Genomic DNA, 18,462 nt, shown 5'->3' on the forward strand with positions numbered 1-18,462 from the left:
TGTGCCATGTATTGTAGTTGATGTAGGTTAAAAATTGGTGAAAAAGGATCATACTTATGATCTTGCAGAACTGCAACTACAACAGATTACTGAAAACCTAGCTACCATAAGAAGGACAAAGGGTGCTCAATGCAAATTTGGAGCAATTCTAGTTTGTATATTCTTTTATGTTCAGAATGAATTTCCTTCTTTCGGTAAAGTGACATTGAGGAGTGATAGAAATATCATTGCTCAAATCAATGAATATATAGAGCAAATGAGAGACAACTTTGATACCCTGATGACAAATTATTTTGAAGATTTCAAGAAATCCATGAAGCAAAGGGTGATAATAGCAATTTCTTTAGTGGAAAAACATATTAATGGTATATGTTTCTTAGTGGACATTTATTTTACCTATATTCAAGTAGTAATACCAAGGGTGAGATGGCTAAGGCCATTTGGATATGAAATCAATATAGATGAAGCTTCTGCAACAATAACTGCATTATTGGCAGAAGAGATAGATAAAAGTGCTCCACATTTTGGCACTTATGATATGGTAAGATCAAAGATAAATATTGAGTTAAAGATTGCCTCCACATTAAAGAAGAAAGACAAATTGTTAAAGAAAATCAAGAAGCAATTTGGTGAAGTGATTAAAGCTAAAGCTGAAGACGATGATGATGACAATGAGGATGATGAAGATGAACAAGAACAAGGCCCAATGGAATTAACTCAAGGCCTAGGTGAAGACAAGGAGGAAGGTGCTGGGGAAGAAGAAACCAAGGAAGCCCCAACCCAAGTTGAGCCAAAGAAGAGAAAGGCAAAATATTAGCCTCCAGCTCAGCCCAAACCAAATAAAGCTAGTATGCCATCACCCCAAAAGCCAAAAACTAGAGCTACAATGAGGGCCTCTACTCAAAAAGCTAGAGAGAAAGCAACAAAGAAGAAACCAATCAAGGAGACATAAGAAGAGCCAAGGAAAAGAAGAAGATATGTAGCTCAACCTGATACTGATGAAGAAGATCAAACTAAAAAGGTAAGTCATTCTTTAGTTGATATAATATGTAAAAAGATTGGAAATGGAGATTTAAGCAATGTAAATAAAGTTGATTTCAATAAATTCACTAAAGAAGAATAGAATAAGATAGAGGAATCAATTTATGGAATGATGGCACAGTTCAAGTACACTCCACTTGAACTAGATGGACAATTTCCAGATGAACTATCAAAAATTGTGGAAGACAGATGGCATTTTTTTTTAAGAATGGAGAAGGAGATGAGAGAATCAACACTAGCAAGCATACTGCCTGATTTGACTAAGGAGCAAGTAGAAAAAGTAGTCAAAAGGCACAATGCCAGGTTTACACCTAAATACAAGGCATTCTTCATTCTCCAAAATAAAATGGAAGAAATAGTACAAAGAACAACCAAATCATGGAAAAACTTGTACAAAAAAATTGAAAATTTTCCTAAAGAAGAATACAAGGAAGAAGCTACTGCTCCACCAGAAGAGAGAAGAAAAAGGAGAGAAGAGAAGATAGTAGTAGAAAAGAAAGAAGAAGAAGAAAAGAAAGAAGGAGAGAAGAAGGAGGAAGTAAAGAAAGATGGAGAGGAGGAAGAGACACAAAAGCAAGATGTAATCGCAACAACTAAGAAAGAGCAACAACCAGACTAGAGTGTGCAAGATACGCAATTGTCACCCTCTAGCCCTCCTCATGTACCCATCACACTTGCAGAAATTGTAATTATAAAATATGTTCCTAACACTTCTGGTTAGAACATCAATCCATTAACTGTAGAAGACCTCAAAAGAATCCTTGACCAATCTACCCAGCAAGCAATATTATGTACAGATCCAGTATTGGTCAGTATGGATGAATTACAAAAACTAGTAGAAAAAAAAGTTAGAGATAAGGTGAATCCACAAGAACCACCTTCCATCATCTCTACAACTACTAGTGGTCAACCTCAAATGCCAACAGTTATTTCATCAGGCATAGTTGATAGCACAATATAGAAGCCGAGTGCAGTTGTAGAAAAAGAAACAGAACAAAAAGGACAGACTATTACATTTGATGCTACAGCAAAAACACAAGGTGCACTTCCTAAGATTACCATAATTGATCAAGGTAGTAGACAACAGGAGGAGAAAATAGTGGAAACCCCTAAAGAGTAGGAGGCAATACAAACCTTGATAGATTTTCCTACCTTGGGGACTCCTTCACATCAGCCATTGCAAATATCTGCACTAGGATCTAGTTCTACCAGAATTGCAAGGGTCCCTCACTATGGAGATCCTGAATTAGATGACGAGATAGTCATACTGAGCTATGACTCAAAAACAATAACCATTGATCAAATCAATGACGTGCAGGAAGTGCTGAATAGGAGAAAGAGACAAGAGATACTCAAGAAGGGGTATAAAGCATATCATGGAGCAATTATCAGATATTGTTGACCAGGTGACAAATGAAGACCAAGAGACAAATGCAAAACTTATAGAATGGTCTGAAAGGAAAGTCTAGGGAAAATTAAATGAGCAAATATCAAGTCAAATTGCACTTTCTCAAGTTGAATTGGCAAAGTTAATAGATAAAGTGAAAAAGGTACTTGAGAATATATTCTCATTGTACAAAAAGTTGTGTGACTTTTCATACTTCACACAGGAGACAAGCCAAAAGATACTGAGCTTGGAGAGAAATTTAAATATTTCAAGCATGCAGCTACCAAAAGATCCAGCTCAAAGTGAGAAGCATTTTTCTCAATCGCTTCACACTCAAAAAGAAATAGTTGTATTAATAGTAGATGAGGCCAATATCAAGGAAAAAATAATACAGCTCTACTCCTTCATTACCCAACACTTGGAAATACTCCATAAGGAACAAGTCTATGCTGAAACTATTCTCAAGAAAGATCCTAATCTTTCTACTTTAGATGGACTTATTCATCTTGTTACAGAGACTACTATCCATCACAAGTCACTGGAAATTACTTTGAACAATTGGGATGTAGCTCTCTGGATGATCATGGAGGTAAATAACACATTTTTTTGTGAAATATGGTCTTAACCCTTAAAACCCTTTGACATAAGTGTCAAAAAGAAGGAGATAAAAAAGGGGGAGATAATAAAAATAGTAGGAGACAAGATAATGGGGAGATTAGTCAACAAAGGCAGAAGCATGATATATAACATCAAATTTAGGTTACCAAGATAGCACTGATAATGGACTGATAATTGTACAATCAACTCAGGAGGAGTTACGATAATTTTGAGGTATATATTGTAAGTTACACAAATTTTGATTAAATGTTTTTAAACCTCTATATATATCGAGTAGATGAGTAAATGTACTCATAAGGTCAGTTAAGTGTTTTTGTCGCTCATGTCAAAGGGGGAGATTATTAACCTCATAATGATTTTTGACACTTGAGTGCCAACACACTTAATCACATTCTACATTAGAGCTGAGTACACCATGTATGTCGAGCCACAACATGAGTCGAGTCAGGAAGGTCTTTAGGTGCTGAGTGATCTTTAGGTGCCGAGTAGCTTGCAGATGCTGAGTGAAGATCGGGTGCTGAGTAAAGTTCAAGTGCTGAATGACTTCAAGTGCCAAGTATGATACAAGTGCCGAGTGACATTTGAGTGCCGAGTCATAGATGATGTCGAGCAATACAAAAATGAAACAAGTGCCGAGTAAGCTAGTTTAACTTAAGTGTCGAGCATCAGAGATGAGTAAGTGCCAAGCAACACAGAATGCACATATGAGTTTGTAACATTGCAAATTCAGATGTAAACCATTTTTATGGCTGACATATGATGAATTTTGAAAGATTAAAAGATAAGATCAAATCTTTTGTATTTCTTATGCAATCTACATGCAGCCAATCAGAAAAATACCTAAGGCATGCAACCAATTGGAAAAGTGCAAGGAATGAGCGGGAAGTAGAGATTTAATGTGGATCGTAGATCCATACCAAATCCTAAGTCTTCAAATGTCTTTATAAGGAAGATGAAATCACATTGAACAGTATGGTGGATGGACGAGGGTATGCAAGGAAAACTAATTTTTAGAATAAAGACTATCAGATCAGAAAGGATCAAGATCAAAGAAAGCAGATTGAGTGCCTGTATTCAATAATCGAAGGATTGTAAGCTATCAGGCTTATTATACCTAATACTCTGTAGCAATTGTATTAGAATGAAAACCCTATGGTGATAGGTTAGCTTAGCAACTATTTTGTAGATCCTTTAAATAGGTGATTAACTCCTTTAATAGGGTGACACTTCATGTAAAGTGTTTGAAATCCTTTAACCAGGTCACTATTGATACAGTGTTAAGCCTTTAATAGGGCAGGCCTTTAATAGGGCAGACCATTAGAAGTGGTTGAACATAATTATTGTAGTGATTTTGTGGGTATCATCCCCACCCCAGTTTTACCTTCTTATTTCTGGAGGGTTTCTGGGTTACCAAATCTCAAGTGTTATGTAGTGATGCATATGTGTTTCTCATAATTGTTTGATATGTTTATATGCATGCAATCTACTTTTAGTTAAAAAATTTTAATGGTCAAAATACAATACTTCTAATTCACCCCCCCCCCCCCCCCTCTCAGAAGCATTCTTCCTATTTGAATATTCAAACATGTACCTCATTGATTATGGCCTGTCTGTGTTCAAATATGTTTGTCAGATGAATCTACAACTTAAACTATAACATTATAATTCATAGCACGCTCAATTTATAGCATATTTAATCATGAATTCAAACTACAACTTACTAGTGTAGGCTCCTCCTCAGGATATAGTGGCTGCATTATCAAATCTACAAAACTCTCCCGTCAAACCTCGTGTGCACTAGGAGTCTCCTATGAGATACAAAATAGTAGTTATTAATATCACAAAAATAAGTTTTGAATTTATTTATGAAGATAAGGAAACTAAAATATAAATGATACTTATACATACAATGGGGCTATTGGTGTGAATGGAAATGCGTGACTGTCTACGATGCAGAATCTATATGGGCTCATCACTAGTAGCCATGCCCTATATACAATAAAGAATGTAATTAAATTTCATTACTATAAACATTTTCCAAGAATACATTGATATTTAATCAAATAGAAAGCACCTAATTACCACTCCTTTGTCAATGGGTTCTGGCTCATCCCTCGCACTTTGTCCCCCAGGGACAAGTGGTACTTGCAAGATAAAAAAAGATTAGCAACCATATATGCTACAGTATCAAATGGGAAAAACAATGAGAACACAACACAATGTACTGTAGATGTTTCAAGGCCAAATGAAATGGCCAAGAACATGGCATCATCAACCTGTCTCAACTCCTCCTTGATCACCAACTGAACATGAATGAAGATCACATACATGTATAAGTCAGTATGGCTTAAAAATTAAAATTACTCTATTATAAAAATTAACTTTAAATCACATATGTCATAACAAACAAATGTATACATGTACCAACACAAAAGGAGTCCATGCCTCTACATTCCCCTCCTCTCTCACATCAGGGTCTGTAACCTCTGCACATGTGTCTAGTGTATCCTTGTCTAATATAAAATGATACGTTAGAAGATCACCTATGGGCCAAAGCAAATATTCTTGAATTTAATGCAAGTGCGAGGAACACAAATGTGTGATGAGCTAGCTGATGATGAACTAGTGCTAGCATCATCAACATGAGGAGGTAGGACTAACCTAGTCTGAGATATCAATAGGCTACTCACTCTATGACTGGCTCTAATGGTTTCAGAGCTAGCCTCTTCCATAATATCAGGATTCAACACAAGAGGAGGGGGGGAGACATTAGTAGGGGGCACAAAAGTGCTAGCTTTCTTCCATTGGGAAGAGGGTCTATCCTGAGGAGCTCCTAATCCTACACCCATGTTGGGCTTCATGCTCCAATAGTTCACTTTGTGTTTCAACACAAATTCTACATACAATTTTCTAAGGAAATAAATGGAACCTCTAAATTGCTATGTGGAGGGATATCAAAAACCATCTACCAACGATCCAAAAACTTTGCATGTATGGCATCATTTCTGCACCATTTAATCGATAGTTTGAGTTTTTTGTGGTCAACTGGTATACCAATTTTTGGGTTCAAAATAGGCTAGCCAAATCATCTTTGGTTATATTGAGGGCTGCAACCTCATCATAGTCCAATTCATCATCAAACATCTCATGCATTTTGTTATGCCAACAAAGAGTAGCATTTTGTTGGTTGGTAAGGGTTTCAATGTTATCCACTATGGTGTTTAACATGGATAACATAGGAGCCAATGTGGGTACATTATTATATGGTATTCACAAAGCCTTTAATTGGGTGAGATGTTTAGTTATCAAATCCTTGATTTGAGGAGGGTTTTAAGGGGGTAAAGTATCATTTGGTGGACAATTTTGTGGGGGCACTAGATCATTTGGTGGGGGATTATGAGGAATTGTATTCCTTGCCTCCTAGTCATCATTTTGATCATCCATTCCTATTAATTTGCAAAACATAATTTATATTAAAAAAACCTAAATTTTAACAATTTCTATCAAAAACCCTAAATTCTAACAAATTCAACTAAAACTAACAATTTTATAAGGAAATTTATTAAATTTATATTATAAATTGATAAAAAACAAAAAAAAGTAACCTTATATCGTGTATCCAATTAAAAACCTGATATCTGTGCCACAGAACCCAAAATATGACAATGAAAACAACCTCTAGGTTGTGCTTTTTTTTTAATAACACTGATAGATATTAGGTATCCAATTTGATATTAGATACCTGATATTATTGGATATCTAATATAATATCAGGTATCTGATCATATTGGGCATCAGATATCAAATTGGATATCCAATAAGGGTTGGGCCTTACTTTCCAAGTTTGGTATTTGGATGGATGAAAAAAAGTTAGAGCAGATTTTGGAATGCTTTTAGATGTTTTCAAACTCTATATTTTTCACAATGCCACTTTTTGGCACACCATTATGCTGCATATACGCTGATTAGTACGGACTGAGATTCTACATCTACCGAATGCATGATAATGTTGAGCATTGATAGTGGATGTTGAGTATTAGAAGCTCACTAAGCGAGTCTTTAGAACTCGAGTTCATGTAGTTGGGCCAACTTTGTGATTTTTGTGTAAACTTGTATTGTCGCCGACTTTGTAATTTGTAATTGGATTGGTATATATGTAATGTATTGTATCACATCCAATGTATGGCATGTAGTAATGTAATAAGAAGAGAAGAGTAGAAGAGTGAATTACAAAGGCTACAATAGTATGAGGAGCAACAAAGATTTATGTATCATAGCAAGGTGAATACTACATTCAAAGGAATCTCATTCAACAAACCAAGTTGTAGGTTAGAGATAATCTACTATTTCATCCTAACAGGTGGATTAGTCAAATCCTTTCACAAGGTAGACTAAATAGTCTTATGTAAATGTCTTTACTATGTGTATACTTCATTGTATGTTTGTCATCCTTTTGTAAGGTAGACCTAGTAGTCCTTATTGCTCCTAATAGGGAAAATTATCAGAAGTGATCATTGTAAGCCTTAATAGGCCAACTTTATATTGTAGTACTAAAGCTTATGGTTATCATCCTCACCTAGTTTTACTTTCTATTTGGAAGTTTCCTAAATCACCAAATTATGTGTCAAAGTGTTATGAATGCCTTAATTTTTTCAGTTTGTTGTGCATGCAATTAGATCAAAATACTCATGAAGGATTAATTGCTAATTGAGGATTAGGTTTTATTAGTTACTTATTCACCCATCCCCTCTTAGTAACTTAGCCCATCATAATATTTCCAACAATTGGTATTAGATATTTGTGGTTCACAAGAAAGAAGTTTAACAAATTGAGCAAAGATCAAAGGCTATGGAGGTATTCAAACTTGACAAGGCTATTAATAAGGAAAAGCTATATTTGGAATTGGCTATTGGACAACTTGTTGGTCTGACTTTTCGTTTGATAGAAATCCTTTGTCTAGTAGTAGAAAAGTTAGATTTTTCATTTTAGTGGTGAATAGGGTTTAGGAAAGTCATATGTTTTCTCCCTTTTTGAAAATTTTATGAAAACCCTATGTTTCTCTCCATTTGTAAACTATTAGGCGCGAAGTGTTTAAATTTTAAATCAGGCAAATATTTTTTTCCTTTTATGTCTTCTATGCCCCGAGCTTCTTTCCCTCTCAGTTTCCCGGCCATCCGATCTAAGTAAATCCACCGTTGTCATTTACTCACTATGAAAACATGGGCACTCTTTATGTATAGCGAGGTAGCGAGTGTCAAAAATTATTGAGATGGGACTGCAAAATGAAGACACAGCAATCAAATTTTTTAAACTGATCATTCAGTTACGAACACCTGGCCAATGTTGTTAGAGTCAAAAGAAGGACCTAATTAAAAAAAAGGTCAGAGGTCAGCGCCGAAATGAGTATCTTTCCAACCCTTCGCTGCCTCACTATCAAAAATATTGAGCATCTCACCGTTAGCAAAGTAGCGAGGCACCGTAAAATTGAAGAGTCGATGACCTTGAAATTTATCGGTACCATGATTAGTCCAGGTGGCATGATCAATAATAACTTCCATTGTTAGAAGCAGTTGATAGCAGCAATAGTGATCTGATGGATCCTTGTATTTTACAGTGCCAAGATTTATTAAAGTTTTCAGAGCTCGCTACTTCACTATCGGTAAATTCCAGCATCTTGCCGTTAACGAAGTAGCGAGGCTCCATAAAATCAATAGCCAGTGGGACCTTTAGTAATGTGGGATGATGACTAGGACTAAAGTAAAGTCTTACGGGGTGCCAACTGTGCAGAATTTCATACTTCATCAATGCTCTCAACCCATGCCCCATTGATCAAATGTGTGAGAGATCTTGAGCATCAGATTAAAATAGAATCAACAGTCCTCGTTATCTCGCATTGGAAAGTTGCATGTTGTTTAAGCTATGCGACGTAGCAAGTATAAGGTCCACCATTTATCAAGAAACTTCATGCAGCTTCACCACCTTTGACTCAGTTGTCTTCTCGCTATGAAGAGTTGCTAGGGGGATACATATAGCGACATAGCGAATAAGGGCCCACTGCCATCTTTCTGAGCAAGCATAGTAACATATCATTTGCTGAATTAAGATTAGATCGATGGCTTTTGTTGCTTCACTATGGCAAGGTGCTTGTTCTTTATGCATAACGAAGTAGCGACCTGCTGACATGTGTCCTCAGTTGCCAGTGGGTCCAAACATAAACGCCATCAAGGAAAAAGTTATGTACATGGTAAATTTTCATTGGATCAATTGACCAACATGTCAAGTGTAACACCTAGTTGTTTTCTCCGTATCACATGATTGTAGGATTTTTGAAGATCAACGGTGCAGCTCTAAACACGAAATGTGGTGCCACTCTATGTACTAATCAGACATGAAAGTGTCACACATGAGAAAAATAGAGTATAACACAAAACATTTCATTAGTTTCATCTTATGCAAGAAAAAATTTTGAGCTATTCCTGAGCAGAAGCAATTACTGAAGGAAATCGTGCTAAAGTTTGGCAGAATTTGTGAAATTGTCTATTCGCGAAAAGTTTGTAGAAATACAGAGGAAAACAAAGACAGAATTCAAGTAAGTAGTACTACCATAATCTCCGTAGGATTTTCAGTTCTGTAAAAAATAATCCAAGATGCCTCTGAAGAAGGGATTTTTAGGTCAAATAAACTATTTGGATAGAAATGTGCATGATGACTTGCTTCAGTTGCTCCCAGAGTCTAATGTAGAGATAGTGCAAGTTAAAAGATTAACCTCATTAAACCCTAGCCTGAGGATAGCTAATGGATTGTACGATAAGGTTAATTGGGTCCAGGATGCTCAAACTTCACAAATTGGTTTGAATTTGTTCAAAAAATGGTTTGCGGAAAGGAAATTGTATGCCCCACATGCCAATATATGGAGTTTTGATCTGGGAAAGCTAGTTGTTCCCAGTGTGTTTATGGATTATGACCTTCTTGAGATCATGGCGAAGAGTTATGGTCAAGCCACTAGGGTAGTGAGAAGAGTAGATGGTGAAGTTTTAATCACCATCAGTCCAAAGGAGATTAGGGAAGTTTTCAATTTGGGACCTCTCACTAGGTATCATGTGCCCATTGATTTGACAGAATTAGAAAAAGAATATATGTCAAAAAGGGATGTAGTTAGACAAGGTGCACTGAAGGCCCACATAGGAAAAATTGGAAACCTACCAGCAATAACATCATCTTCTAAAGAACCTTTCAAGAAATTATGCTTCAATGCCAGGGCAGTAGAGATATACAGGACCCTGTGCAGAGTCTTTAGAGAGGGTGAAGAAGATTTTATTCCTGTGAGTTTCATGTATATGATCACTCAAATCTCGTCTTTTGATGTAGAAATAATTTTTGATTTTGCCTCTTACCTAGCTAATGAGATTCATAGTGGATTGGTGGGGATTGCAAAGGGCAAGGTGAAGAAGATTTGGGGTCAGTACTCCCTATTAATGCATATGTTTCTATTTAAAGCGGTTACATATTTCGGTAAAGAAATGGTATTGAATAGGGAACAAGAGGGGGAAGCACTACCAGTTCAATTATGGAGTACAGACATGACTGGGGAAGCAGAAAATGCTAGTTTTGTTAGATTTGATAGGCACTTTGCTTCCAAACTAAGGTGCCTCATATTGAGTGACAATCCAAGAGTTCCTAAGGTACTAATGCACCTTGTTAGGCCTATGGACAAACCCCATAGTCTAAAAGTCTCACATAATTTGGGAGATATCATCCCATATCTGGTCTCAACTGTCATTAGAGTTTATGGATTCAAAGGGATAGCTCATGTACTACCTTATCAGGTGCCTTTAAAGGTAGGAGTACCTGAATTTTTATGGCAGTTCAGAGGAGTGGAGGAGAGCTTCTTGCACAAAAGGGGAACATGATCAATTTTTCTTACTTGCACTATAGCTCACCAGTTTATAGTAACTAAGGAGGGGTGGATCTTCCTCTACAAATTTTTGGATAAGTATAACATGGCAGTATCTCACTCTCATTTTTGTGATGCAGAAGATTTCTTTAATTTTGCTCTTAGGCATAGGATCAAGCTTTGTCCAATTCAGCATGAATTTTATTTCCCTGAAGGTGTAATAAGGAATGAGTACTCTCTGCAGGAGCAAGAAACAAAGAAAGAAAAATGGAGAGTCTATTCAAAAGTTTTGGAGTTTATTAATTGTTTTGACAAGGATTGTATATTCCTCTTAGTAATGCTGCAACTAATGTAGATAGAATAAATAAGCTTATGAGTACATTCCTCAAAATAATGGAGGTAATGAATGAGAAGAAACAACATTTTATTGATTCTTCTCTAGATAAAGCCAAGGAAGTAATGAGGAAATTGGGTTTCACCCCCAGCATAGGGGCAGGTCCACTAGTTGTGTGAAAGAGGATAGGATATATTGTCACTCAGGGTCAAACGGCCACTGTAAACAAAGGAAAGTAGATAATTGAATCTACTAAGGCTACTTTTGAAGAAAGGCCCCCTATACCCTCTCCCAAAAGAAGAAAAATAATAAGGGAAGAGGAATCACACGATGAAGATTACTCACCTTCAGAAAATCTTATGAGAATTGAGGAGGAGTAGCTCACAGATGAGAAAATTGAACAAATGGGATCACAAGGAGGAGTTTTTGTTACCCAGAAAAAAATTGATTAAGGGAACCCCCAAGAGGCTCCTGTGCCAAGTTTTGAACTAACTATAGTAGATTTTAGGGGAAGGGAATTAGACGCTATTTTGGAACAAGACAATCAACAATTTTTGTTTGATAATAGTTTTGTAAAATCTAGGCCTTTCTGTCAATTTGCGTGGAGGGCAAACATGTACATTTTTGACGAAAGATGTAGGAATTTGAAAGTGGAGCATTGAGAAATGGATTAAGCCTCTATTAAGAATCAAATAAATGAACAAATGATACAAGAGTTCCAAAATATAACCCCTGAAGAGGGGAGACAGATGGTGAAAGATGCAAATATTTTATTATTCCCCAATTGGGACATTGCTGATGCCTTAATTTTTAATTCTGTGTCAAATACTTTGGGATTACAAGATCCAGATAAAAAGGAATTCTTGGGAACAACATTCAGTAATGACCAAGCTGCTCTTGTTATGTGGTCATTAAGAAGAGGATCCAAGACTACTCCATCACAACTTGATGATTCAGGACTAACATGGAGTATCAATGTGAGGAGAGTTGCTGATACTTCACATGTACAGGCAGCCCACATGAATGTGGACTATTCTCAATTCACCTTGGCCACTTCAGAAAAGGAAGAAAAGGAAATGATTGACCTGCAGAGCGTGTATGAAATAGTGGTGGATGCCTACAATAAAAAAGTAAAAAAGAGAATTAAGCTTGAGAACAAGCTATTGGGAAGAACCACTAGGCCAAAAATAACATACCCTCACCCCCCAATTGAACCTTTTAAATCCACCCCTCTACTAGAAATACCAAATACACCCCAAAAGCCATAGTACTACACTGTTGAGGATTTTGAAGAAGAAAAAAGCAAACTGTGGGCCTTACATGTAGAATTGGAATCCAAATATGAAGATAAATTAAGAAAAGCTCTAACATATTTGGGGGACAAAATTGAATGGCAGCTAATTTATGATCAGTTGGCCAGGGTGATTAGTATCTGAGAGGATTTGAAATCTAATGATGAGGCTATAATGCCTATTTTGAATAAATGGGTAAGAAGGGAGAAAGAAATAACATTTTTGTGTTTCTTTGTCATAGATGATTCTTTTGATTAAATTGAAAAAACATTTGATATTGATTCTGATCTTACTAACTTTAATAATAAAAGGATTCATTTACAAAAAGTAGTAGTAGGCTACTTTGAAAATTACAAGAGCTAGAAATTCAATTTGTTTCCTCATGCCCTAGATAAAAAGAATAATTTGAAAAGCAAAGATGAATGGGCAAAGGAACTTGATGATTTATTGTGTTTAAGAATTAATCAAGTCATTAATGAATCAAGACATGCATGGTGGGCTGCCACAATAGAAGAAATGGTGAAGGCCCAAATATTCTTTGATTCTTTAAAGAAAGAATTTGTTACCATTAATAAGGATGCTGAGTATGTGCTAAAAAGATAGAGGGATACTTTACAGTTCAATTGGCCAGATGATGCATTATTTGACAAATCGATAGCAGATATGGCTCCCATTGAATAGTTTGATGAAGATGAAAATGATAGTGATGAAATGCAAGGCGATGAGATCCAAATCATTGACCCTGTCGCCACTCAAACCCAACCGAAAGAACAAGACAAGGAAAATATGCTACCTTCAGTTGCAGACCCAGGACCACAGGATGTCGATACAACTAAAGAAACGAAAAAGGTAGAAGTTACTTCCCCCATATAGGATATAGATGGTAAAAGCCCACAGGTGGAGGTTGATGTGCCATCATCAGAACAAACTTCATCGTTGGTTAATTTGGCTATTGTATACAAGGAAGGATCAGAATAGCAACCAACTTAGCAACATAGGAGCGTGTAACAAAAGGGCCCATGAAAGGAATGTCTAATGTAAAACTTTTTTCTATTACTCACATTTTTTTCATTTTGTGACATGTATATGTAAGTGTCTTTTAAAGGACACTTGTCATTGTTTTTAGCCTGAAGCTTGTTGCATCTCACACTATTTAAGTGAGATTCCAAGGCTAAAGAAGGGTCTGAATTGGGTATGTGCAGGATCATGGTGTGCCAAAAAGTGGCGATCTGAAAAATATGTAGTTCTGAAATGCCTCAAAGAATTTCAAAATCTATTCCCACTTTTTTCCCACCCATCCTGATACTAAATGAAAATAATTAATACCTTTATAATTCCTACTATATCTTTCAATACCAACCTTATATGGTCATCTTTAAAACATCTTGAAAATGTGTTTTTGGCATGTTTCTATGTGTTTTTTAATTCAAGCATGTAGCTGACGACTTTTTTTAAACCAAAATTTGATGTAATGAAAACGGTTTCTTAAGAATGTTCTTAGCTTTTCATAAATGTAAGTTTTGTCAAATTACAAGTTCAGTAAGTAATTATTACTTATTTTCTAATGGAGTTAGCTACAAAGTGCTGATTAACATACTGGTTGAAAAATAGCTATAACTTTCAAACCATATAAGATTTTTGAAATCCAAAAGATGTGTCACATTCTATGCTTCAACTAGTATAAGAAAAAAAAAAAAAAAAAACTTAATTTTGACTTTTTTTGAACTAGTTAAGGTGGTCAGACACGGGAGTTTTTTAATTTTGAAAATAGTATAGTAGAAAATTCATAATTAATTATTTATTTGGAATAAAAATTGCCAAAAATATGCATCACATTCAGGCATGAGTCTACTTCTTATATATAAAATTATATTTTGAAATATTATCATTTGATTATGATTAAGGTGGTCAGACATACACCTACTTTTTATTTTCGCCTTGAAATTTTTGTAGTACTGCATTAAAATCCAAACTTTTGACCAATCAAATAATTTTTTCTCCAGATAAGGCCTTGTATTTTAGAAACTATATTCAATTTCCTACAGATTATTTTCTTACAACTATTTGATATAAATTCTAGAACCACTTTAAAATTATGTGTCAAGTTGACATAACCCTGATTTGCTGATTTTTCACTGCCACTTAAGGCCATAGTTTGGTACACCATGATCCTGCACATACCCAATTCTATTTTTCTAAGTAATATGCTTAGTCTATCTTTGGTCCAAAATTTTGAAAGCAAATCCATGATGTATTTTCTCTGTCAATTCTCTGAGAATACATGAATATAAAATGAACTGTGTCTCTTTCTGAAGGTCATTATGAGTTTATTGTAAATGATATACCATTTTCAAAGAAAATGAATACAAATTGTGAACTATCCCCATATCAATTCTTTTTGAATCTTGTCTCCTTCCAATTACTTGGTTATCTTGATATTGTATAAGTAAAAGCTTGTGCAATTGAATGCAATCTAGTTAGGTTGTATATCTATTTATCACTGCTGTTAATTCAATGGATTAAATAAAAGCTTTGATGAATGTGATGAGGTTTCTTTAGTAATGGAAAGGATTTTGAATGATGAATTCTGATAAGAATTGCTGATAGAATTTGTTGTAAGGCAACAAATTAGATCTAAGAATTTGCTATAGACTCTGAACCCCAATGGATTAGGCACTATTCAAATTGATTCAGCTGAAGGAGAAATATATCATAAATGGTTATCAAAATGCAACATCAAATCAAATTTTACTTTTATTTCCTATATATCTTCAAAGGCTGGCTAGTACTTGTCTGCATGGAATGTTTTAGCTTCAGTTAGCCACTATTGTTGAGAATATCTGCAGATCTATAGAAGAAATTTTGGCCATATCTGTTATATGGGATGTGTTTAGCAAATTGTTATGAATTATGTATGTATTTGAAGATTTGAGATGAGAATAAGAATGAAACTAAAATAATCCTCATATAGTCTTTCCTAGCTGTGAATCATCCCTGGGTATACCCACCCTTGTTTTGCAAAGCCAAAAGAGTAGAAAACGAACTGTGGTTTTGTTGAAGTTGGGTCCAAATACTTTGCATATGCAATTGTTAATAAGAATTGGCTAGTCTTTAGATTGTGTATGTACTGTCATCCTGGTATTAAGCATTTTTTTGGTTAGTAGTTTTAGTGCATTTTAAAACACCAACAAAATGGCAACTCTGCTAGGTAGTTGTCCAACACATCTGTGAGAAAGTACTATAGTTTCTTTGGTTCTGTTGTGTACGTGTGTGTCATGTTATCTATGTTTTGCCCATGGTTATAAGAGGATCTTTTAGTGACAAACCTTGAGAATTTAAAGAAGATAAAGCCTAAGTACTGTAACTACACACTAACATATCTAGCTTATCCAAGTGTCTTATCTAACAAGCAAGAGTTGCAGTCTTATGACATCAGTGATTGGTCTGTTTATGCCAGTTATTTTTGTTTCTATTTGTGTATTATTTTCTTTGAGTCAACAAAAAGTGTCATTACATATTTTCCCGAAATAGGGTGGCGACTCAGTCAAGGTTTTGAAGCTAGTGCTTATTGTAACAGAAGGTGAATATGTTTAACAAGAGAAAGAACACAAGAGCTTACATGAGAGCCAATCCCGATGTATCAATGTATATCGATCTACCCCAAGGTGGTAGAAAGAGCCAAAATAAGAAAAAGATAGATCCAAATCACACTTGAAAACCCAGAGGCAATGCATATGTCAATTACCAATATTAACCAGTATTAGGAAGAGAGTCTTCTTCACTTAGTTTTGAATCTGAAACTACAAGACTCTTACAAGGCATTTTCAGTACCCCATTACATGATGAGAGAGATTTTTAGGATAAGGATGTGTCTACTATAGGAATTTCTTCATCAAGGCTAGATCCTATAGCAGATGTGAATTACAAGCTAGGATTTAGGAGTTCATTTGATAACCCTTTTAATCCCAGAATAGCCCCATACATGGAACCAAACCTGATAGATCTAGACGATCCTGCTGATTCAAAAGTTACTTCTGTTTATCCTAAAGAAGTGCACTCTAAGATAGGATTTTTGAAGAAATGGATTGTTGAGGAAGAAGCTAAATGCATTCGTCTTGAAAAAGAGAAGGAGCAAGCCACCTTGGATGCCATAATAGAAAGGGATGCTTTGCTAAGAAGGATGGATGTTTTGAAGGAGCAGAATAAAAAGTTAGAAGAAAATGCCACAACTTTCCATACGGATGTATTTGGAGATGTAGACAATCTGAGAGCTAAAATTCATGAACAAGAAAAATGCCTAAATCAAAGGCAAGAACCAGTCATTGCTCAAGTCCAAGCCTATAAGCCTGTACAAGTGGACCTTGTAGAGCCCATCGCAAAATTTTTGGATAAAGGAAAAGGAAAGGCTGTAGGAATCCAAATAAATGAGCCTCAAGCTATATCAAGAAAACCCATACAACCCTCCATGTCAAAATTAGACTTAGATCTGGAGAAGGCTAGAAAAGAGAAGGAAGATCTTGCAAAAGAGCTTGAAAAGGTTGAGAATGAAGCTCAAGCTGCAGGAACTAGGAGAAAGATCCAATTCATAAAATCTTATTCTAAATTGGCTTCATGGCCTAATTTATCTACCCCACCTGCAATTCTTGCACTAGCTAGTGGTCCAATAATCTCAACTCAGGGAGTACCCCAATCTGCTCCTACCTTGAATCTTCCACTATTGGCACCCAGGTCCCTTTTGTCCCACCTCAACAATCCCAAGTTGCTCCTCTGAGTGAAGCTAATATAGCTAGTACCTCAAATGTTCCTAGTTTCCAAAAGAAACTTGTATACCTGGAAAAGTATAGACAAATGTCATTTGCTAGTATTCCTAGTGCCCCACATCCCATATCGTTTGATTTAAGAGATAAAGTGGTTAAGTTCTTTGGGAATAATGTTGTTACTAGTGAAGAACATCTAAGAATTTTCATTAATATGTTGAATGATTATGAAGTTGAACATGAAGATATGGTAATGAAATTTTTTGTGCATTCACTAACAGAGGATGCAAGGGATTGGTTTAGGAGGTTGCTTGACAATGGTATTACTTCTTGGAATGATTTGGTGAAATTATTCAAGGAGCAATATGGAGACAACACTAATGCAGGATTCATGTTGAATGAGTTCAACAACATCAAGAAGAATCCAAATGAGTCCACATTTGATTTCAATGTAAGATTCTAGAAAAGTATGTATAGACTATTTCAAGTCGTGAGGTTAAATGAAAATGTCTATCTCACAACATATTTCAATGCTTTTGATAGTAAAATGGCTTATCAATTGAGGGATAAGGATCCTAAGACTTTAAGGAATGCCTATAAAATTGTAGTAAATATAGAGAATAATAGGAAGGCATCTGGCGAACTATGTAGAAGGGATGATCCTAAGCTTTTCAATCCAAAAAACAATAAAAAAAGGGAGGGTGATAAAATTCCTATAGGAAAGAAGCCCGAAGAACCTACTATAGGCCATGTTTTGGAATTTCTCAAAAAAATGAATCCCACTAATTTTAATAAGCCAAATGTTACTGAGAGAACCCCTATGAATAACAAAAATTTCAATAGGTAGTCTAGAATGCAAAATTACCCCTACACCACTCAATGGAAAGATGGTAAGCCAGTTCCCAACCAGACCCAAAATGTGAAGGATAAGGGTACTCCAGATCCCTTGCAAAGGAATACTGTGAATATAAATGATGATGTACCATGGTGAATTATATGTCAATCACCTCATTCTGCTGATTATTATGTTGTTGCTCAGTCATTTTCCCAGGCTCAAGGTGTGCAATCTGAAGAAGAAAGTGAAGAGAAAAGCCATGATGATATAAGTTGCAATATGGTAAGGATGTGTGATGATTTGA

The 18,462-nt window shown here is 35.6% G+C and overlaps 1 pseudogene; it reads left to right on the forward strand.

The window, feature by feature from the left end:
* The window catches only part of LOC149538356 (uncharacterized), a 194,216-nt pseudogene that overhangs the window by 136,369 nt on the left and 39,385 nt on the right, over window positions 1-18,462 (forward strand).

The sequence above is a fragment of the Cupressus sempervirens genome, chromosome 9, assembly GCF_028749045.1.
Source record: "Cupressus sempervirens isolate cs-2001-9-10 chromosome 9, ASM2874904v1, whole genome shotgun sequence".
Classification (NCBI taxonomy): Eukaryota; Viridiplantae; Streptophyta; class Pinopsida; order Cupressales; family Cupressaceae; genus Cupressus; species Cupressus sempervirens.